Raw genomic sequence first — 25,070 nt, 5'->3', positions numbered from 1 at the left:
ATTATTATGCTACATGGAATAATCTGATCATAAAATGAAATATTTTATACAATTATTTTAGTACTACATGGAATAATCTTATCATAAAAAGAAATATTTTAAAATTCAGGCGCCCGTAACGCCAGGCATCTTATTGGTCAAGAATAAATGTGATTTCAATTCAGTATTGCACATGATAGTTTATTTAACCAAAATTGTATTGCTTGTCTGTAGTTATGTACTTTTAACAACATTCACAAACGAATAATTACACTAAAAAGTGATCTTAAAGGATAAAATACATAACATATACATGACTTCTTGGACATAAACTCGATTTGAACAAAAACTACCGCTTCTGCTTTTTTCTTTCGTTTGGTAATTACTTTTCAGAAATCTCGCTGGATTGCACAGTTGTGAAGGAAAGTAAAATCAAACTTTAAAACATTGGTGGCTTAGATTAGCGTCCTCCCGGCATGATATAATTTATTTCAGCGAATGAAGTGCATGTATGTACAATATGACTACATGTGTTTGTAAAAATAAATTGTATTTGAAAGGACATTAGGAAAAATTATGAAAATTAGATAATTAACGTAAGTGTTTTTAGCGGGGACCTGTACAATAAAAGGATTCTAGTTGTCTTCCACTTCGTCATTGTTACAATCTACTAATGCGTTCAATATGACATCGCCATCGCTACAACCTTGTTACATCAATATCTTGCTATCTGTATCTTCGTTAGAATACATTTGTTTCATTGAGATCTGAAATGATATCATTTGCAATCTGTCGTTGATTTAAAAAAAATAGATGAAAAGGGACAGCCTTTTTGGGAATTATAACCAGCTGCCCTTTTTAAAATGTTGACAATTGTTACTCATTATTGTATCTTTTGGGCTCATTGTTTTGAGCATAAAGTTCCACCAAGGATTCTGTATGTGTATACACGAGATAGTGTTTTGGGGCAAGTTTCATAAAACTGTTGTAAGATATATTTTAGGACTATCATGCATTTTAGGACTTTCACGCATTTTAGGACTTTCATGCATTTCGACTTTGGAATAGCAATCATAAGTTTGCATTTGAAGATAAAATTTCGGAAACTTATTTTCCTTATATAAATACCAAATGCAAAGTTGACCAAAAAAAATAATATCAAGAACGACATACCACGATATTTATGAACAATTTTGAAATGATATCTGTTTTAAAAACATGTATGAATATAGAATATATTTAAGGTGGAATAACACACCTGGAAAAAGTCACTCGAATTAACAGTAAATTATTTGATTATGGAAGATATTATGATAAATAAACTGTACATATGTCAAATAAGCGAAAAATTTGCAGTTTGCAGTTTGGGGATAAAAAAATGATTATCTAAAAATTTCAATTCAGTAAGCAGGCACGTAGCATCAGGGGGGGGGGGGGGCAGGGGGGGGGGCTGGCCCCCCACTTTTTCTCGCACCAACAAATTTTTCAAAATTGACCTATAAAAAATTGAATTATCATGTTCCCCCCCCCCCACACTTTTTTGGGAGTATGTAAAAAATTGATATGAAAGTAAAGAAATGAGGAATGAAATTGAAGTTATTCATGAGACACAGAAAATACAAAAAGAAGATCTTTTCCAAGCTAATTTGTCTATCTTCTTATTCATTTGAAGCATAAAGAAACAGTTCATAACGTTTAGCACATTCATTTTAGGTCTAAAACTGGAATTTTCACTTCAACATTCAAAATGTAGAGAAAAGCTTTGTTTACATAGCAAACAAGTGTAAGCTCTATAACTCGCTAATATTTCAACAAATGACAGTCAAATTTTGGTTGCCTATTGAATTTGTCTTACTAAGGAATTGCAAACATTAAAATCGGAAGAAGAATTTTTTACCCAAATAGTGACCATGCCAATTTAAATCATCAACTAATGACAGCAACTAGGTCAACCACTCTAAAATAGTTACATTACAAAGATGGAAGAACCAAAAAAAGTTTATCGAATATATTTCTTTCTGTATGATGTATTATGTGGTTTCAGTGATGGCTAAGCCTTTTGATCGATCACAAAACTTGTGAAATAAAAATAATCTTAAAAAATAAATCAGAAGTATATATAAATTGAAACTTTTATTTATAAAAAGTGCTTGAATAAACAAAATACAATGTATACTTTGATTACAGGTTGTATGAAGAAGTTTTAAAAAGAGGTGCAAAGAATGCGATCTTAATTCCAATACACGAACAATTCTTCAAAATTGTTCCAGGGTCCAACCGCAGTCACCCAAGTCAGTAATGTGACCCATATGGTCTCTTGTTAAAACTATACTTGAATGTTTTGCATTTTGTTTTGTTGATTATCAAAAATAAAGTCTTCTTGTGTTATTTAATTTTAAAAAAAATGTGATTGCGGAGGCGGATGTCCAACAAATTACCAATACGATCCACCCTTCAAGCTGAAAACTATATAATATATTCAGTAAAGAAACAAACCAGATATTTAAGGTTTAAAATAGAATTTCCCTGTGACTCTATACAGAACTCATTGTCTAAGGGAATGATGTAAGTCCAAAGTCCATCTCTCTTGAGTAGGTGACGCGGGCAACAACTCTGAAGATATGTCTAACCAATTTTGATTAAAATTCTTTCAAAACAGGCTAACAATACAGAGGTAAAGGATGCTGAATGGAGAGCAAGTGATCCACAAGATCTACCTTACAGAAATTTAGATATGATATTAAAATGTATAGGCCAAACATAGTATTTTTTTTAACACCCCCCCCCCCCCAAAAAAAATAATGATAATAATAATTCGAAATGTCTTGGCTTGAAATTTTGAGAATATTCTCTATCTTTATAACAGTCACCTCAATCAATTTAATTTGCACATATATGCCATGGAATGTCGGTAAGGCGATTGTACGTGTCCCGAGTACTAATATACTACTAAGTCCCGAGTACTAATATACTACTAATATACTATCATACGTATAATCACAGTCCAAACACTTACAAATCCATTAAATGTCAATTTTCAAATTAATGCAATATGGTTCTAAAACTTAAGATGTCAAGAATTTACACGATTTTGTTAATGTAACGTTCACGGATTGAATTTCACATGCACAAATCAGAAATCATTGATTCTCAACGTTAATTGAGAATCAATTGTTACTTACTATTTGAAATCGCATAAATTACATGACACTACAGTGAAATGCTGACTTGATAGATCGAGTATCTCTTTAAGGAATAAGGACCATTCTTTGAAAATTATGAGGTGATCAAATACGGTCGGGGGTGATCAAATCTATTATACAGCCCTTTGTAATTGATCACCTAATAATACTCAAAGAATGATTCCTCATTACTTATATTTATATGATTTTCAGCTATTGTACGATTAAAAATAATAATTGTCATTGATGAAATATATTGGACAATACATTACAAAATCAATTTGTAATGTTATCACATACAAAGATACTGGAAATGATAAAATATAGTTTCAAAATTGAAAAACATCTCTGACCACCTACTAATGATATTTAAAACCCAATGTTGCATAGAAGCATGGGATTGTTACTAATTAGATTATTTTTAGCATAACATGTTCACTTAGCTATCGTTCCCTTTCTTAAAAATTTGCATAAATTAACTTTTTATTGCGATTACAATGAATTTCCGATTATATAATTTACGTTTCCTCCCAAATTCCAATTGACATCAAACAAGAGTCCCACTTATTTTTCACCTTATCTTATTAAAACTTTATTTGCAGTACAGGCACATAACGCCAAGGTCGATCAACATATTGTATAACTACACAGGATCATCCTATCAAAAAGAGAAACGTGTATGTATATTATTATTATAGAACAGGGAATTATATTAAGGTAAACGAAAATATTTTAACGTCAATTGCCTGTGATTAGCAGCACCTTCTTTAGACTTCTTCAAAGTGACACTTTGTCAAGTTCACCACTTATGCATAGATATTGAGTACAATTTAATGTTTTAAAGAATTAACTCTTATCTTAATTACATAACGCTAGTAATAAAACCATGGTATTCATTGGACATTAAAAAATTCACTAGAACCGACACTTTTTATTTACTGCTATTTTGAGTTTATGTTGCGCAATCTGCCACATGTTGATGACATGTTATGTATTTTTTTATAACATATATGACAAAACTTTGTTTGATTAACGTTTGATTTAGTATCATCTACAAATTTCTAAAGAATTAAAAATGTGCCTATTTTTCATTAATTTTAAATTAATTATCATTTCCTTACGTGTTTTTCAAAGCTAACAAAAGAACAATGATTTAGAGGGGCATGGTCACGATTTTGGTCAAATTCTATTTCTCTGATTTTTGTTTTTATTATTTAAAATGCTTTAGGAATGCATTTCTAATGATCAAATGAAATTTGAGAGTCAGTTGTAGAGTTATAAGCAAGATACAGGGCTAACTAAACAAGGCTCGTGCCCTGTTTTTGTTTACATAGGTTCAATATACCAGTTAAAATCTTCCTCAAGCTGATTTATCTATCTTCTTATTCAGTTCTTATTTTATATACTTTATTTTTCTTTGCAACCATATTTGAATTTTGTTGTATTTACATATCATGACAACTTTGAAGAAAAATAAATATAATGAGCTTTTAATAAGAAAGAAAACACAGAATTCTGTAGGTGTTTTCTGAACTCTGTTCATAGACTGAATACTATCAAAAGCTAGCAAGGTTGTAATTTGTTAGAAAATCGAATTTAATGAATAAATTCTAATCCCTTATTTAATAAGAATATGGTTCTAAAACTTTTAAGATGTCAAGAATTTACACGATTTTGTTAATGTAACGTTCACGGATTGAATTTCACATGCACAAATCAGAAAGCATTGATTCTCAACGTTAATTGAGAATCAATTGTTACTTACTATTTCGAATCGCATAAATTACATGACATTACAGTGAAATGCTGACTTGATAGATCGAGTATCTCTTTAAGGAATAAGGACCATTCTTTGAAAATGATGAGGTGATCAAATACGGTCGGGGGTGATCAAATCTATTATACAGCCCTTTGTAATTGATCACCTAATAATACCCAAAGAATGATTCCTCATTACTTATATTTATATGATTTTCAACTATTGTACGATTAAATATAATAATTGTCATTGATGAAATATATTGGACAATACATCACAAAATCAATTTGTAATGTTATCACATACAAAGATACTGGAAATGATAAAATATAGTTTCAAAATTGAAAAACATCTCTATGACCACCTACTAATGATATTTAAAACCCAATGTTGCATAGAAGCATGAAATTGTTACTAATTAGATTATTTTTAACATAACATGTTCACTTAGCTATCGTTCCCTTTCTTAAAAATTTGCATAAATTAACTTTTTATTGCGATTACAACAAATTTCCGATTATATAATTTACGTTTCCTCCCAAATTCCAATTGACATCAAACAAGAGTCCCACTTATTTTTCACCTTATCTTATTAAAACTTTATTTGCAGTACAGGCACATAACGCCAAGGTCGATCAACATATTGCATAACTACACAGGATCATCCTATCAAAAAGAGAAACGTGAATGTATATTATTATTATAGAACAGGGAATTATATTAAGGTAAACGAAAATATTTTAACGTCAATTGCCTGTGATTAGTAGCACCTTCTTTAGACTTCTTCAAAGTGACACTTTGTCAAGTTCACCACTTATGCATAGATATCGAGTACAATTTAATGTTTCAAAGAAATAACTCTTATCTTAAATACATAACGCTAGTAATAAAACCATGGTATTCATTGGACATTAAAAAATTCACTAGAACCGACACTTTTTATTTACTGCTATTTTGAGTTTATGTTGCGCAATCTGCCACATGTTGATGACACGTTATGTATTTTTTTATAACATATATGACAAAACTTTGTTTGATTAACGTGTGATTTAGTATCATCTACAAATTTCTAAAGAATTAAAAATGTGCCTATTTTTCATTAATTTTAAATTAATTATCATTTCCTTACGTGTTTTTCAAAGCTAACAAAAGAACAATGATTTAGAGGGGCATGATCACGATTTTGGTCAAATTCTATTTCTCTGATTTTTGTTTTTATTATTTTAAAATGCTTTAGGAATGCATTTCTAATGATCAAATGAAATTTGAGAGTCAGTTGTAGAGTTATAAGCAAGATACAGGGCTAACTAAACAAGGCTCGTGCCCTGTTTTTGTTTACATAGGTTCAATATACCAGTTAAAATCTTCCTCAAGCTGATTTATCTATCTTCTTATTCAGTTTAAGCATACATAAACAGTTTCTAACGTTTAACACTTTCATTTTAGGTCTTAAACTGGAATTTTCACTTCAAAATTTAAAATATAAACAAAAGCTTTGTTTACATGGCAAAGAATTGTAATCTCTGTAACTCGCTTTTAACTCAACGAATGACACTCAAATTTTGGTTGCCTATTAAGAATGCCTTACTGAAGCTTTGTAAACATTAAAATCGGAAAAATAGTTTTTGACCAAAATCTTGACAATACCCCTTTGAATAGATTTTTCGACAAAATATCATTTTCTTATACAAAAAAGTTTATAATCTCATAATCATCTACCAAACATTGCAAAACTATACATGTATCTATTGAATGTTTAAATATCATCACTTTTAATTTAACAAATATATTATCATGCATCAAAATAAATACCTAAAGAGATTGGACAACAGACTTACACATGTACACAATGAATATGTTTTCTTTATGGTTTAATATTTTTCGATTCATCTCTTTAACTTGAAATATAATCTCTGTAGAAAAGAATATTTTCTGTTAATGGTATCTGTTTTTCTTTGTTATCCGCCGTTCTCTGTGATCTTGATTCATACTTTCATTGTCTCCGGTGCATTGAGTTTCTTTTTCCATCATTATCGTATATTTTTTTTTCTGTTTTTGCTTCTTTTTTATGTAAGGAAACGCGTATTTTTAGAGAGTAAAACATTGTTACATCTAAAACTCATTGATTTTTAAAGTGCAGGGTTTATAGTCTACTGATAAATGAATACCTAAATATTTTTTAGGCTGTATACACATGCACCAGTTATCATATAACATTATTTTGTAAGGTAATTTATGACAGTTTGCACGGGGACTACCGTCCTAGCAGGCGACGTTACATCTTGAAATAAAAGGAAAATACTTTACCACCAATCCTTAAAATCCTAACTCAAAAACGTCGAGCTTTAAAATTTGATATATTTTTTTAATAACTATATTATTAACAATGACAGGAAAAAGTTAAAGGACCTGTTCATTAATATTTTTTTTTCTGTGTGTGATTATAAGAAAAAAGTAGGTAAATTGAACTAGCAAGTCCCCCCTCCCCCAGAAATGATGCTAGTTAAACAAAGATCTCGAAATGGACAAGAAGATTGACATAAAAGTAAATGAAAAAACGTGAATAAGGATTGAACAAAGATTTTGTATTCTAAAATTCACGATAATATTATATTAATACATGTATATCGAAAGTATAATAGAATTAATATCCATTATAAATTTAAATGTTATAACATAATTTCTTTTTTACAATTGTACCATACACTTGATATAGAAATATTTAACAGTTTACAATCTAAAAAGTACTTTATTTCTTTCGGAATGATGACGTTTGAGTAAGTTTTTGTTAAATATCACCGCAGAATAACGAATTTTATTAACATTAAAAAAAAAAAAATTAAATTTTTTTTATAAATTAAATTAATGTAAATAGGGTTTCAGAATTTATTCATTAAATTCGATTTTCTAACAAATTACAACCTTGCTAGCTTTTGATAGTATTCAGTCTATGAACAGAGTTCAGAAAACACCTACAGAATTCTGTATTTTCTTTCTTATTAAAAGCTCATTATATTTATTTTTCTTCAAAGTTGTCATGATATGTAAATACAACAAAATTCAAATATGGTTGCAAAGAAAAATAAAGTATATAAAATAAGAGCTAAATATCCATTAAGTCTTATCATTTTCAATTCAAACAATATGTCTCAATATTTATTCATTATTTGGTATTTTGCTGTTTTATTTTATAAGAGAAAAATAATATTTGACATCACCTTGACCTTGCTACGAAAAAAAAATATGGGTGAATACCGATACTTGTCAATATTGTCTATTCGACTTTGATATAAATTAAACGAATTTCTGAATATGTGCCGGTGTAACGAAGAATTTTGACCCGGGTTGAAAATTGACCCGGGGGTCATTTTTCAACGTTGAATATTGAGACCAATGGTGTTAAATAAAGACCCTAATACGTTGAAAACTGACCCGCATCGTGGAATTTTGATCATGAAACCGGTTCAAAATTCAACAGCGAAGAAGCACAAATTAACGAATCAATATTATAACTTGAGTTTATTTAATTAAAAATTATCATTTTTACATATTTATTCTTTAGATTTACATGTTTACATGTACATGTTTCAAAGGGGGGGGGGGGTTAAAAATGAGACTTAAATGATTATTTTTTTAATTTGTTTTTAAGAATATTTGTATACATAGTTACACGTTAAACTACTCAGTTCAGTAGAACTCCTTTTTTTAATTCTCTGGAGAAATGTACAAATATAAATAATTTAAAAAAAATTACAATACGTCATATTGTTCAGTTTTGGTTTTACGTTCACCCAGTAGATTGAAACTTTGATATTGTTCATTGTAAATTTTCTGGGTTGGTGTAAATACAACATTTATAGTATGTTGTATTGAGATTTTCGTGTTTTCACCCACACAGTTTGTTGAAACTGAGACTATCTGAATTTTGTATTCACACCCATCCAGCCAAGAACAGTTTACAAAATTATGATATGCTAACATGTACTCTTTCATGAACAATGCTGTAGTAACTATATCTTGAAAGCCGATATTTTTTTTAGTGTTTTATTTGTTCCGTTAGGATAACTTCTAATGTAACTAAATATCATCAAATCGCTAATTTTTCTAGGCATAAACAATTCTACTTCATGGAATCTGTAGCAAGTTAGCAACCTAATTTTCGTACCGGATGACAATAAAATAATTTTGCTTTGATAGTTTCTAAATTGCTTTAATCACAAAAAATTGAACATAAATTTACTAACAGTTTTTTTGTTTTTGTCATTAAAATTGGTAAATTGCATTTTTTGAATAGAAATATGTAGTAGAAGATCAAGATGGGGTATATGGTTGACCTTCCTACCACAGCCACCTACATCATTAATTTAATTTAAACGTGTTTTATTGAACGGAGTGTTCAAATTATTAAATGGATTGGATAAAAGTCTTATCCTATGTAAACCCCATCAAGCATACAAAGTCAAGAGGAAATTATTTATGGTCATAAGAATATAATATTACAAGTATACAGAATATCATTGATATTATGTGTATATAAGACAGGGGATACTTGAATATTAAATAATTATCTGATTATATACCATATATGATTGTAAGACATATTGTTGGTAGACATGTTCACTCACACCTACATTAACAAACCTATCACCTTCATTTATACTTACAGAGATACAAACATAAGAATGAGATTTTCATGATCCAGCCCATTTGAAAAGAACAGTACATAAAAGGGAACTATATATATTAAGTAAATATGCATGTATCATACTTAAATAGGTTTAAACAGTGTAAGTTAAGAAAATCAAAACGCCTGGGAACTCTAATATAAATATAAACATAGGAAACAATTTTACAATTGTATCTTAATAAAAATTTAGAACTACCATAACGTATATAGTTCATATAAAAAGGTACACTAATGTCAATAAGTTGTTTAAAAAGTTCGTCTCTTTGTTGAGTGTATCTTGAACATCTAGGGGGAAAATCACATTTCCTTAAGATTCAGACACAGTATAAACATCAACTCTCATCAGTTAAAAAATCCTTCAATAAGTAAGGTTTTCTAGCTTTATACCGTAATTGACGTAAAATAATATTTCCTATTTCCTTAACTGGAGTTTTTGTAAGCTCTATGTACATGTATATTTTGTTTTTTAAGTTTTGACTTAAAGAAAGATGAAGTTGATGAAATTTTCTTTTCTGCATGAGGATTATTCCATAATTTACGTGTAGAAGGAGCAAAGCTATTGTAATAAGTATATAGTGGTAGATAGTAAAAAAGCCCATTCGACCTAAGAAAATATGATTGAATTCAATCTAACGTATCTTGTGGTGCTAAACCGATTATAATCTTGTAGAATATAATTAGTTTATGTTTATCCCTTCGAGATTGTAAGGTTTCCAAATTAAGCTCACTATATAAAATGATTTTAGAAGAATTAACTCTGATCCCTGTCACTGTCCTGGTTGCTTCAATTTGTATATGTTTAAGCAATTCGGAGTTTCCCTCGATACAGCTGCTCCACGCAACATCACCATATTCCAATCTAGGTCTGATAAAAGACGAATTTTAACAAGTGTTTACATGTATCTATCAATTGTGTGCTTGAATAATCTGAATATATTCAACTTTTTGCATGCCTTTCCATGTATACCATTAATTTACATTGTAATTAGATCAACCATCCTCCGACTGTATATATAGATGCAAACCTACTTTTTTAAATTGATAACATTTTTGCTGTAGAGGGTATATGTTTTTAATTTTGAGAAAATATATTACGCCAGTTGCCTGTGTTTCTAATTTACAGGTAAAGAATGGAGTTGAAAACTCAAAATATAGAAATAAATTGCATTTTTAAAAAGAACTATGACTCTGCATATGCAGAAAATTAAATGGTGCTTCAATAAATTTAATCTGACAAGTTTATGAAAAATTATTGTTAAGTCGTTAAAAAAAAATTTAAACATGTATAAATATGTATATGCTGTGTATATATGTATAATACAGTATATATAAAAAAGGATAAAAATATGACAACCATTCATTAATTATTTTGTCAGGGAAATATTCTGACTTTTTTTAAGTTAAGCATAGGTATATGACATTATATCCTTTTATCTTAATATAAATATATATACCCTTTACCCAATAAAACAGTATGGAGGTTATATATTTTCAATTATTAGAAAAATATACAACGTCAGGTGCCTGTTGAATAGAGCTCTTTTGAATTGCCTGAAAAGTGACGGTAATGGGCCATACATTTATTAGACATATTTATCAGAGATTATGACAAGTTTAAATTTTAAATTCTGTTACACGAGGGAATGAAAACCAATTCTATGTCAAAAAGTGTTCTAGCCCTACTCGCCTGTTCCATTCAGAAGCAAACGGTCATCTTCCTAGCTTTATTTACATAGTATTGTAATAATAAATGGATATCATATTTTCAGTCTCAAAATGAAATGTTTAATCGGTCATATCAACCTAAAAGAAATCAGCCACGTCCGCATATATATCGGACAGTATAAACTTTTTAAAACTGATACTTTCAAATATGTACATGATTGTACATTTAAACCGTGTAGAGTAAGTTCCAGTTCAGATCAAAACTCTGAGTTTGGGGTCAATTCTCAACAGGATCAATTTTCAACGTGTCGAGGTCATCAGAGTTTAGAAAAATCTTTCTCATACCGTTGAAAAATGACCCCGGGTATAAATTTCACGATTTTGGTCTCAATTTTCAACGTTGAAAAATGACCCCCCGGGTCAATATTTAACGTTGAAAAATGACCCCCGGGTCCATTTTCAACCCGGGTCAATATTCTTCGTTACACCGGGTTTCACAAATCTATCATAAGATTTATTATAAGACATTTATAAAGACTGTGAAAAGATCTGACTTATGGCATAGATAGATAGATAGATAGATAGATAGATAGATAGATAGATAGATAGATAGATAGATAGATAGATAGATAGATAGATAGATAATACAAAATGAGTAAAGGTAATCCACACAAGTAATAAATAATAAAAAATAACAGAAAGCCGATTCAAAACTCTACCGGTTTCATTGTAATATTCAGGAGCTTTAAACAATCACCATAGATATAAATTATAAGTACATACATTTCAAAAGATCATTGTGACGTCATATAACCTATTCCAAGTATGTAGCATAAATATTTAAGGATTATGAATTGATGTTATAATAAATATACATTATTTTCAATAATTTAGATTAAAAATTATCAGATTTGTCGATATTTTAATTTCATAGTACCTCATATATCCTCATATATGCAATTTACACGCCTTGTTCACCCATCTTCTTGTTATTTGCTCACTCCTCCTAGGCACCTGAACCTACCTCTATCTTTTTGGAGGTCTGTGTTACTCTGCTTTGAATTTGTATTTCGTTTTATGGATTTTTGGAATGGTTGACGGTTTGTTATTGTCACTTTTTCATTTTCATTTTTCATTAGAAAATAATAAATTATCTTTGACACAAAAATATTATGGATAATTTTTATTTTGATTAAAAACGCATTACTAAAGAAATTGTTAGTGTTGCAACAACGGCCGTATGAAAATAAAAGAATGTGCATGGAAAGTGGCGCGCATTCGAAGTACATACTGCCTTTGGTTTTGAACCAAAATGTAGGTTCTCGCCATACTTAGACATGTATTTGGTTGTCTCAAAATTGTGACAGATTTTAAGATACATGTAATCTAAGATTTGTCAGTTTTGTGGAACAACAATGGTGAAATTTGTTAACAAATTTTGATTTTTAGATAGATCTAAGTCATAAGATACTTTTGTGAAACGGGCCCCTCATAAGTACGAGAAGACTCCTATCTTATCCCTGATCTTTAGAATTGATTTCAGAGAGCTAGGTGGCCGTGGCCATTTTTAGTCTACATTAATCGCCTTCAGAAGGAGAACTTTTGAAAACAAATGATATCAGAAAATATTCAAATCTTGAAGGTAAAAGATTTAGAATATCTCTTTATTTAGTAATAGTGTACGGCTAAGAAATATATCTTGAATTTCACGGTAGATCTGATGGGCATTCGTTGACCATCCAGCCTCCTTCATCAAGGCCGGTTTCATTAACAAAATATATGGTTTGACCGTCTTAAAACGCACGATTTCATTGAAATGGCAACGTCATACGGGAAATAAAATATCAGAGAAAATACACGAGCCTTCAAATATTGTTGGAAGACTTGTAATTGATTGTTATTATATGACTTTCACTGTAACTATATACCCAAAACATTCTTAAACAGGTAGGCATTATCCCTCGTATACATCCATTTTACGACTCTCATCTGAAACATTCACACCGTTTATCTCAATGTTAGCAATACTTGTACTTTTGTTTCTGGAACTTTGATTACCCTCGATATTGGTACTTTTATTTAACCCACGATTATGACACTTTTGTTTAACATGCGATAATGGTACTTTTGTTTCTGGTACTTTTGTTTAACCCACGATACTGAAACTTTTGTTTAACATACGATACTGGTACTTTTGTTTAACATACGATACTGGTACTTTTGTTTAACCCACGGTACTGGTTCTTTTGTTTAATCCACGGTACTTTCACTTTTGATTTAAACATATAACTGGTATGTTTGTTTGATTCATATTATTGATATTTTGTTCAACTCATCATATTGGTGATTTTAACCACGGTCAGGGTAGCTTTGTTTCACCAAACCGTCAATGTCATTACCTCTATGTCTTGCATTACGATATACACAATGAATTCATACGGATGAATGTCAAAAGTCCAATTAAAAAATAAGTGCTTTTTTGCTTTTCTTTTTTGCTTCTATAGCATAAAATATCAGAACTTTATTTTTTTCAAGCTGAATATTTGTTTCTATTTTATTCAAACTTCCAGAAAAACTGATTTAAAAAACTTGCTTTCATTAAAGTTATGTTTATATAATTTCAGTAATATTGAAAAATTTGAAGGATAAATGTTCCATTCTTCTTTCCATAGTTTTCGTACCGTTCAATGGTTGATTATTCCATATCATGCTCAGGTCGGGTCTCGTGGATTTGTGGCAAATAACAGATGCGTGTAGTTTAACAAAGATTTCATGGAGTAACCCAACGACAAAAGACACTTTTGAAAACATAGTAACTATTATTTGGTTTAAATTCAAGGATTGCGATATGGTTCTAAAACTTACATGTCAAGAATTTACACGAATTTGTTTACCAAGTACGTTTAGAAACTGTCGATTGAATTCACAAAACAATCAACGTAACATTCACGGATTGATTTTTACATGCACAAATCAGAAAGCATTGCCTCTCAACGTTAATTAAGAATCAACTGTTACTTACTATTTCGAGTCGCATAAATTACAGGATATCAATTAATTAATTAATGTGTTGTTCTCCAATTAGGTTACTACATTTATTATGGTTATAATACCGGTACTTTTCTCACCACATAAGGCGAACACCACACCAAATGTTGACTTGATTGATCGAGTATCTCTTTAAGGAATAAGGAACCATTCTTTGAAAAGTCTGAGGTGATCAAATACGGTCGGGGATGATCAAAAATATTATACAGCCCTTTGGGCTTTATTGAGTTTGATCACCCCGACTGTAATTGATCACCTAATTATACTAAAAGAATGATTCCTCATTACGTATATTTATATGATTTTCAACTATTGTACGATTAAATATAATAATAGTCATTGATGAAATGTATTGGACAATACATTACAAAATCGATCTGTATTGTCATCACATACAAAGACACTGAAAATTGTAAAATATAATTTCAAAATTGAAAAAAACATCTCTATGACCATCTACTATTGATTTTTAAATCCCAATGTTGCATAGAAGCATGGAATTGTTACTAATTAGATTATTTTTAGCATAACATGTTCACTTAGCTATCGTTCCCTTTCTCAAAAATTTGCATAAATTAACTTTTTATTGCGATTGCAATATTTCCAATAATATAATTTGCGTTTTTCCCCAAATTCCAATTGACATCAAGCAAGAGTCCCACTTATTTTTCACCTTATCTTATTAAACTTTATTTGCAGTACAGGCGCATAACGCCAAGGTCGATCAACATATTGCATAACTCTATTATCATAGTACACAGGATCACCTATGAAAAAGAGAAACGTGTATATATATTATTATCATAGTACAGGGAATTATATTAAGGTAAACGGAAATATTTTAACGTCAATTGCCTGTGATTAGCAGCACCTTCTTTAGACTTCTTTAAAGTGACACTTTGTCAAGTTCACCACTTATGCATAGATATTGAGTATAAGTTAATGTTTAAAGAAATAACTATTATCTTTATCTTTATAACGCTAGTAATAAAACCATGGTATTTATTGGACATTAAAAAATTCACTAGAACTGATACTTTTTATTTATTGCTATTTTGAGTTTATGTTGCGCAGTCTGCCACATTTTGATGACATGTTATGTATTTTTTATAACAGATATGACAAAACTTTGATTAAAGTTTGATTTAGTATCATTTACAAATTTCTATAGAATTAAAATGTGCTTATTTTGTATTAATATTAAATTAATTATCATTTCCTTATGTGTTTTTCAAAGCTAACAAAAGAACAATGATTTAAAGGGACATGGTCAAATTCTATTTCTCTTGTTTTTTTTAATTATTATTTACAATGCTTTAGAAATGCATTTCTAATGATCAAATGGAATTTGAGAGTCAGTTGTAGAGTTACAAGCAAGGTACAGGGCTAACAATGCTTTGTCATGTAAACAAGGCTCGTGTCCTGTTTTTGTTAACATAGGTTCAATATACCAGTTAAAACCTTCCTCAAGCTGATTTATCTATCTTCTTATTCAGTTTAATCATAAATAAACAGTTTCTAACGTTTAAAACTTTCATTTTGGGTCTTAAACTGGAATTTTCACTTCAAAATTTAAAATATACACAAAACTTGGTTTACATGTCAAAGAATTGTAATCTCTGTAACTAAGCTCAACGAATGACACTCAAATTTTGGTTGCCTATTAAGAATGCCTTACTGAAGCATTGTAACCATTAAAATCGGAAAAAATAGTATTTGACCAAAATCGTGACCATACTCCTTAAATAGGTTTTTTTCTACAAAATATCATTTTCTGATACAAAACATAGGTAATCACAGATTACAAAGCTCACTGAGACGAGGCATCACCCTTATGAGGCATCACCTTTATGAGACCACCTTTATCATATTAAACGAAAATCATACTTTATGATCTTGGATATTCATGGATTCTGTTTTGACACAAAATCATATATCATCTGTTAAAAAATTGTATGATAATCATATATTCATATGTTAATCAATACAATAATATAAAATTAAATATTTGATCACATAATACAACAACATTATATATAATACAATATTGAATTATATGATACAATATCATATAATAAAACATCATAACATTGAAACATGATATTATATTGTATAATATAGTATGATATTGTATTGCATGATACTGTACAATATTTGATACATAATATGATATTGTATCATATGATACAATATAATTTGATACAACATTGTATCATTTCAACTGATACAATATCATTTGATTAAGTTAAATATTATATGATACAATATTCTATTATACATATTGTTTAATATGAAACAATAATAAATAATATAAACCAATATCATATTATACAATATCGTATAATACGATAATATATAATATAACAATATCATACAATACAATTTCAGAAACCAATATCATATCATACAATATTATAGATACAATATTATATAATATCTATAATATTGCATCCAATATACATATAGATACAATATAATAATATATAATATTGTATCATAATATACAATACTATACAGAACAATATCATGATACAATATCATATCATAAAATATCAAAAAAAACCATACAATATCATATTGTATCATATAACTTTTACAATATAACATATGATATTATATTGTATCATATTAAACAATAGTGTTTCATTTCATACAATACTTTATTATAGGAATCATGTTTTATCATTTAACAACAACCACATCTTTCTATCAAGCAGGTTTAAGTGAGGTAGGAGATTTTTTTTTAGCATCTTTGATAATGGAGATCAGGCTCTGCATCTGAAGCAACCTCTGCGTGTCATTTATAATATAGTTATATCAACTATGCAAGCTATCATCTATAAAACATGTGACCTGTTCCAAAAAACTAAACCTCATCCAGCATCCGAAACCTATGGCTCAGATTCAGCATTCAAGCCTGTCAGGTGCATCAGTATCATAAGACGCATCACCCATGTTTGGTGAAGTTAGGACCAGTAATAACTAAGACATCATCATCAGAGGTCACTAGCAATTAAAACCTTAACCTCCTCCAGCATCCGAAACCTATGGCTCAGATTCAGCATCCATACCTGCCATGTGCATCTGTATCATAAGACACACCTTCATTCAAGTTTTGTGAAGTTAGGACTTGTAAAAACTAAGATATATTTTTTAGCATCCTTGATAATGGAGATCAAGCTCTGCATCTGAAGCTTCCTCTGCGATTCATTCATATTACAGTTTAATCAACTATGCAAGTTTGAAATAGTACTATTATCTATGTAACATGTGACCTGTTAAAAAAAACTTAACCTTATCCAGCATCCGAAACCTATGGCTTAGACTATGCATTCAAGCCTGTCAGGTGCATCAGTATCATAAAACACACCATCCATGGAAGTCTGTTAAAGTTAGGACAAGTAATAACTAAGATATCATCATCAAACCTTAACCTCCTCCAGCATCCGAAACCTATGGCTCATAAAACACACCATCCATGGAAGTCTGTTAAAGTTAGGACAAGTAATAACTAAGATATCATCATCAAACCTTAACCTCCTCCAGCATCCGAAACCTATGGCTCATATTCAGCATTCAAGCCTGTCAGGTGCATCAGTATAATAAGACGCAACATCCACACAAGTTTGATGAAGTTTTAACCAGGAGCAGCTAAGATATAATCATTAGAGGGCACTTGCTCAAAAACTTTAACCAGCTCCAAAATCCTTAACCTCCTCCAGCATCCAAAATCTATGGCTCAGATTCAGCATTCAAGCCTGTCAGGTGCATCAGTATCATACGACGCACAAACCATACAAGTTTGGTGAAGAAAGGACCAGCAGTAACTAAGATATAATCATCAGAGGGCACCTGCAACAAAAACTTTAACCAGCTCTTAAAACCTTAACCACCTCCAGTATCCGAAACCTATCGCTCAGATTCACCATTCAAGCCTGTCTGGTGCAGCAGTATCATAAGACACACCATCCATGCAAGTTTAGTGAAGTACGGACCAGCAGTAACTTCGATATTGCTATCAAATGGCACCTGCTCAAAAAACTTTAACCAGCTCTTAAAACATTAACCTCCTCCAGCATCCGAAACATATGGCTCAGATTCAGCATTCAAGCCTGTCAGGTGCATCAGTATCATACGACGCACAAACCATACAAGTTTGGTGAAGTAAGGACCAGTAGTAACTAAGATATAATCATCAGAGGGCACCTGCGACAAAAACTTTCACCAGCTCTTAAAACCTTAACCTCCTCCAGCAACCGAAACCTTTCGCTCAGATTCACCATTCAAGCCTGTCTGGTGCATCAGTATCATAAGACACAACATCCCTTCAAGTTTAGTTAAGTACGGACCAGCAGTAACTTAGATATTGCTTTCAAAGGGCACCTGCAACAAAAACTTTAACCTGCTCCAAAAACCTTAACTCCTCCAGCATCCGAAACCTATAGCTCAGATTCAGCACTCAAGCCTGTCTGGTGCATCAGTATCATAAAACACCATCCATGCAAGTTTGGTGAAGTTAGGACCAGGAGTAACTTAGATATTGCTATCAAAGGGCACCTGCAACAAAAACTTTAACCTGCTCCAAAAACCTTAACCTCCTTCAGCATCTGAAATTTAGGACCCAGATTCAGCATCCAAGTCTTTCATGTCCACAAGTAGGTCCAGATGCATCACCCATGCAAGTTTGGTGAAGATAGGACAAGTAATAGCTTAGATACAGGACCTGCAACAAAAACTTTAACCAGGTCCGGACGCCGACACAAGTACATAAGGAATATGTTTTCTTTATGGTTTAATATTTTTTCGGTTCATCTCTTTAACTTGAAATATAATCATTGCAGAAAAGAATATTTTCTGTTAATGGTATCCAGAACTGGAATTTTTTTATTCTTTGTTATCCGCCGTCCTCTGTCTTCTTGGTTCATACCTACATTGTCCTCGGTGCATTGAGTCTTGAGAACCATTTTCTTTTTCCATCATAATCGTATATTTTTTCCAGAAAGAGAAGATCATTTGCGTTTAGCTCCGGTTTTTTTGTTTCATGACTTAGATGCTTCTAGTTAAACTATTTCTGCAATGTTATACAGAATATGATTGTTCTCTGTTTTTGCGTCTTTTTATGTAAGAAAACGCGTATTTTTAGAGAGTAAAACATTGTTACATCTAAAATTCATTGATTTTTAAAGTGCAGGGTTTATAGTCTACTGATAAATGAATATTGAAAATATTTTTTAAAAGCTGTAAACACATGCACCAGTTCTTACATAACATTATTTTTTAAGGTAATTTATGACAGTTTGGACGGGGACTACCGTCCTAGCAGGCGACGTTACATCTTGAAATAAAAGAAAAATATTTAATCAACAATCCTTAAAATCCTAACCCAAAAACCTCGTGCTTTTAAAATTTGATATATCTTTTAATTACTATATTATTAACACTGACAGGAAAAAGTAAAAGACCTGTTCGTTATTACTTATTTTTCAGTGTGTGATTATAAGAAGAAAGTAGGTTAAAAAAATTGAACCACCAACCCCTCTCCCCCCCCCCCCCCCTTCCCGAAATGATGCCAGTTAAACAAAGATCTCGAAATGGACAAGAAGATTGGCATGTAAATGAAAATACGTGAATACGGATTGAACAAAGATTTTTTATTCCAAAATTCACGATAATATTATATTAATACATGTAAATCGAAAGTATAATAGAATTAATATCCATTATAAATTTAGATGTTATAACATAATTTTTTTCTTACAATTATACCATACACCTATCTTTTTCCTCCCATTCCCTATAAATTAAGTTAATGTAAAAAGGATTTCAGAATTCATTCATAAAATTCGATTTTCTAACAAATTACAACCTTGCTAGCTTTTGATAGTATTCAGTCTATGAACAGAGTTTAGAAAACACCTACAAAATTCTGTATTTTCTTTCTTATTCAAAGCTCATCATATTTATTTTTCTTCAAAGGTTTTATAATATGTAAATACAACAAAATTAAATAATAATTGCAAAGGAAAATTAACCAAGTACTTCGAAAGTATATAAAATAAGAGCAAAATATCCATTGTCTTATTTTCAATTCAAACAATATGTCTCAATGTTTATTCATTATTTGGTATTCTATTTTTTTATTTTAAAAGAGAAAAAAATATTTGACATCACCTTGATCTTGCAACGAAAAAAATATGGTTGAATACCGATAGTTGTCAATTATATCTATTCGACTTTGATATAAATTATACGAATTTCACAAATCTATCACAAGATTAATTATAAGACATCTATAAAGACTGTGAAAAGATATGACTTATGGCATATATATATATATATATATATATATATATATATATATATATATATATATATATATTATATATATATATATATATATATGACTAAAAATTAGAAATTGAAGACAATTCTTATGACAAAGATCGCGCAAATACCCATTTTACAATTTCTAATTTAATGTTTTCCAACCAGATATACTTGATTATGTCATCATACAAGTTTACACAAGGATAATTTTGAACTATATTCAGTTTTAAATATTTAATCAAACAATAAGAAAAAAACTTTTATTCTAAAGTTTTTGTGGTATCGAACCCACATCCAAAACCATAGTTCTATAATGTTACCTATTGTCTGGTGCTCTAACCACTAATCCATTTCAATCATAACAACACCTGGGTTTATACGCTATGTGGGACCTCGACGACTTGTATTGTTTTTCTAAAGCGTTCAATTGTTGAGATACAAAATGACATTTTTAAAGTATAGTTGGTCATCTCCCTACGTTTTTGTTGATTGAAATCGATTTGATTCCCTTTAAAACTATGACAAAACTTTCGAGCTCAGACTCACTCTATGAAAAAAAGGTCATTGAAGTTCTGAAAATGACACTATTTGGAGGTTTTGACACGCATACCCCTGTTTAAATCAAACCTATTCCAAGTATGTAGCATAAATATTTAAAGGTTATAAATTGATGTTATAATAAATATACATTGTTTTCAATGATTTAGATAAAAAATTATCAGATTTGTCGATATTTTAAATTTATAGTACCTTATCTATCCTCATATAGGCAATTTACACGCCTTGTTCACCCATCTTCTTGTTATTTGCTCACTCATCCTAGGCAGCTGATCATACCTCTATCTTTTTGGAGGTCTGTGTTTCTCTGCTTTCAATTTGTATTTCGTTTTACGGATTTTTGGAATGGTTGACGGTTTGTTATTGTCATGTTTTCATTGTACCAAAAAATAAATAAATAAATAAATTATCTTTAACACATAAATGTTATGGATAATTTTTATTTTGATATTAAAAACACAATACTAAAGAAATGGTAAATGTTGCACCAACGGCCGCATGAAAATAAAAGACTGCATGGAAAGTGGCGCGCATTCGAAGTATATACTGCCTTTGGTTTTGAAAAAAATTGTAGGTTCTCGCTATACTTAGACATGTATTTGGTTGTCTCAAGATTGTGACAGAAGATATGTCAGTTTTGTGGAACAACTATGGTGAAATTTGTTAACAAATTTTGATTTTTAGATAGATCTTAGTCATAAGATACTTTTGTAAAACGGGCCCCTGGTTCTTTTGTTTAATCTACGATACTTTTACTTTTGATTTATACATATAACTGGTCTGTTTGTCTTATTCATATTATTGTTATTTTGTTTACCCATTATACTGGTACTTTGCTTTAAACACGTTACTGGAACTTTTGTTTTAACAAGTACAACCTTAATTTTGTACCTGGTGTCTTTGTTTTACATACGATACTGACACGTTTCGCCCCGAATCTTATAACACTTTGTATAACTCACAATGCTGGTAGCTTTGTTTCACCAAAACGTCAATGTCATTACTGTTATGTCTTGGATTACGATATACACAATAAATTCACACGCATGAAAGTCAAAAGTCCAATTAAAAAAAGTGCGTCTTTTCTATTTTTTGCTTCTATAGCATGAAATGTCAAAACCTTTTTTTGAAAGCTGAATATTTGTTTTCTTTTACATTAAAAATTCAAGAAAAACTGATTAAAATACTTGATTTCATTAACGTTATATTAATATAAATTCAGTAATATTGAAAATTTTTGAAAGAAAAATCTTGCATTCTTCTTTCCATATTTTTCGTACCGTTCAACGGTTGATTATTCCATATCATGCTCAGGTCGAGTCTCGTGGATTTGTGGCAAATTACAGATGCGTGTAGTTTGACAAAGTTTACCCAACGACAAAAAACACTTTTGAAAACATAGTAACTATTATTTGGTTTAAATTTCTTTGGTTATGACTTTAATAACATTAAACGATTCTGATGTTATACTCGAAATACTCCCAATTCATTTGACTCATAACATCTTACGAGGGTTGTCCCAAAATTGCGTAGACACGTGGTGTTTTTCTGTTAATGGAAGAAACAGGAAGATGAAACTTGTGTCCCAAAGAGTTAAGTTGTTTGCATTAAGATTATGTATTAATGTCTAATATTGTGCGAGATCAAATTAGTAAAAGGAAAGCATCCTAGATCATAAATTCGACATGTGGCGCAATGTTAAAAAAAAATCCAAAAATTTTAAACCAACAGAAAGAAAAGAACATCGCGAGCAAAAAATTCAAATAAAAATGCATTTAAATTTGCTAACTCAATTATTTACCAATAAATGTTTTGGCCATATTTTTTTTAAAGATTTTATAACGCGTTTTATGACAGACTGAAATGTGAACTCGTTGTAAAATACTTCGCAAGCATTTGAGGCGGCACACCGTTAACTTATAATTAACGTAACGTATAGCAATGCATTTAGTGAATTAGTAGTCTGGCAACATCGAGAATATTCTGACTAGTATGATGACATCAAGTGAAAAAAAGAAATCCTGACCGATAAAAATGGACGACAAATTAAAATGCTAAACGACACATTTAGGAAGGACATTGCTTCACCTGGCAAAACTTGTGGTTACTAATCTTTCTTTTTCTAAAAAAAAATACACAAAGCAGTTTTGATTATTTGGGGTATTGTTTGACAAAAAGTAATGAAACAAAAATAGGTGTACGATAAAATTGCAGTGAACAGATTTCATGTTTGGTTTTCTGTCTACGTAATTTTGGAACAACCCTCGTAAATGTATTTACTCTGATCAAAAAAAAGTCTAAAATTATTTTTCAGTAACACATTGGATAGCGTTCTGGAATATCACACCAAGGGTGTCCGATATTGACTTCCGTCGTAAGATAAAACATAAAATGAATGTTTTCTACAATTTATTTTAACAAAAGCGATGATACAATATAGCACTAAACACAACTGACCACCAAGTGACACGTGACACGATGTCGCCCAATCACAGTCCTTTTTAGAGTTGCTTTAGCAACTTGCATGTCAACAATGAGAATGAAGTCTTAACTTGGTTAAGCACAGCTGCTAGGGCAGATGACTAAGCATGATGTTTTGACTGTGTCAGATATAAGCGTGTCGATCAAAACGAGATTCCTAGAAGAAAAACTGATCACAAAAAAGAGAGAAAAAAATAAAAACCATAATAGGAAATAGAAGACCTACTGATAAGTACAATATGCAAAATTGGGAAAAAGTTACAAGTAAACAAACAGTTTTACAGATCTATATAAAATGACCAAAATTTCTGTGTTACATATATATAATATCAAAATAATCATGCTTGATAGACATTCTTATAACATCAAAGTTGCAATACTTATTTTATTGCTCGGAGATTGGATATCAGAGACGAGCTTTCGAGACTTCATAGGGAAAGGTAATTTGGTTTTATTCTGCCAAATCTAGGCAAGTTTTAACACCTAATATACGAGCAATGGTCCCTTTATTATTCTGTATTAATATTATTCAGTGACAATGAGAAAACGTTTCAGGTGTTAAAGCCCTTTATTATGTCTACAGCATAAATTCTAAATGGTGAATGTTTTATGTTGTCAGTTTTTAAAGACTTTGCTATCGTTAACGAAATGACGCAGTATTTTCTTTACTAAACAAAATTGCAGACCTATTGTTTGCACAATTATTGGAAACGACTGTCCCAGACAGTTTAATTTCAGAATCACGAATAACCTTGAAAAGTTGTGCCATATGTATTTTAAAATTTTGACTGGATAAAGACATGAAAGTAAAAAAATCACATTTATAATGGTTTATGACTTCATAATGTTGATAGACCATGGCTGAATAACCAAAGAATCAGACTCCCTAATGTTATGCAATAAATCCACCATAATTCTAAATGTTCATCAATCACTTTAATGAATACAGGAATACAAAGCATTAAAATTGACAGTGACTTTGCTCTTCAAAGTGGAAGAAAACTATTCATAGCTAGGGGGTGGTTGAACGGAAAATGGATACAAAGAGAGATAGTGTAAAATGTATAGTAAATTGATCAGAAGCTTGGCTTGGCATATCTAGAAAATTCACATGACAAAACTTTAAGTACAGAAAGGTACTCGGACTGGCAGAAAGGGTATTAAAAATTACTAGAACATCGTCCACCTATCACAACACAGAACAAATGTCACGTGACGTACATTAAAAATGAGCGCTAAATTTCACTATTAATGAAAACACACTAGTAGGAATTACCCTGGTGAGGAAGTCCCGTCTTTCTCAGATACATTCATTGTCTTTGGTACACTATACTCTCGACCGAATCATTCAAATACTATGTAAGTGAAATCATAAGGTAACATC

General features: G+C 30.4%; 1 protein-coding gene across 6 annotated transcripts in view; it reads right to left on the bottom strand.

Annotated features, from left to right (window-relative positions):
- Positions 1 to 23,597: 23,597 nt before the first annotated feature.
- Positions 23,598 to 25,070, bottom strand: part of LOC105328460 (zinc finger transcription factor lin-29) — a 136,655-nt gene continuing 135,182 nt past the window's right edge. For all 6 annotated transcript variants that reach the window (XM_066078314.1, XM_066078316.1, XM_066078318.1 and 3 more), the window contains one exon: positions 23,598 to 25,070. This exon is cut by the window's right edge and continues 3,365 nt beyond it. The gene's annotated coding sequence lies outside the window, so the exon portion shown is untranslated.

The sequence above is a fragment of the Magallana gigas genome, chromosome 3 (genome assembly GCF_963853765.1).
Source record: "Magallana gigas chromosome 3, xbMagGiga1.1, whole genome shotgun sequence".
In the NCBI taxonomy this organism is placed as follows: Eukaryota; Metazoa; Mollusca; class Bivalvia; order Ostreida; family Ostreidae; genus Magallana; species Magallana gigas.
This window is presented reverse-complemented; position numbering and strand designations above follow the sequence as displayed.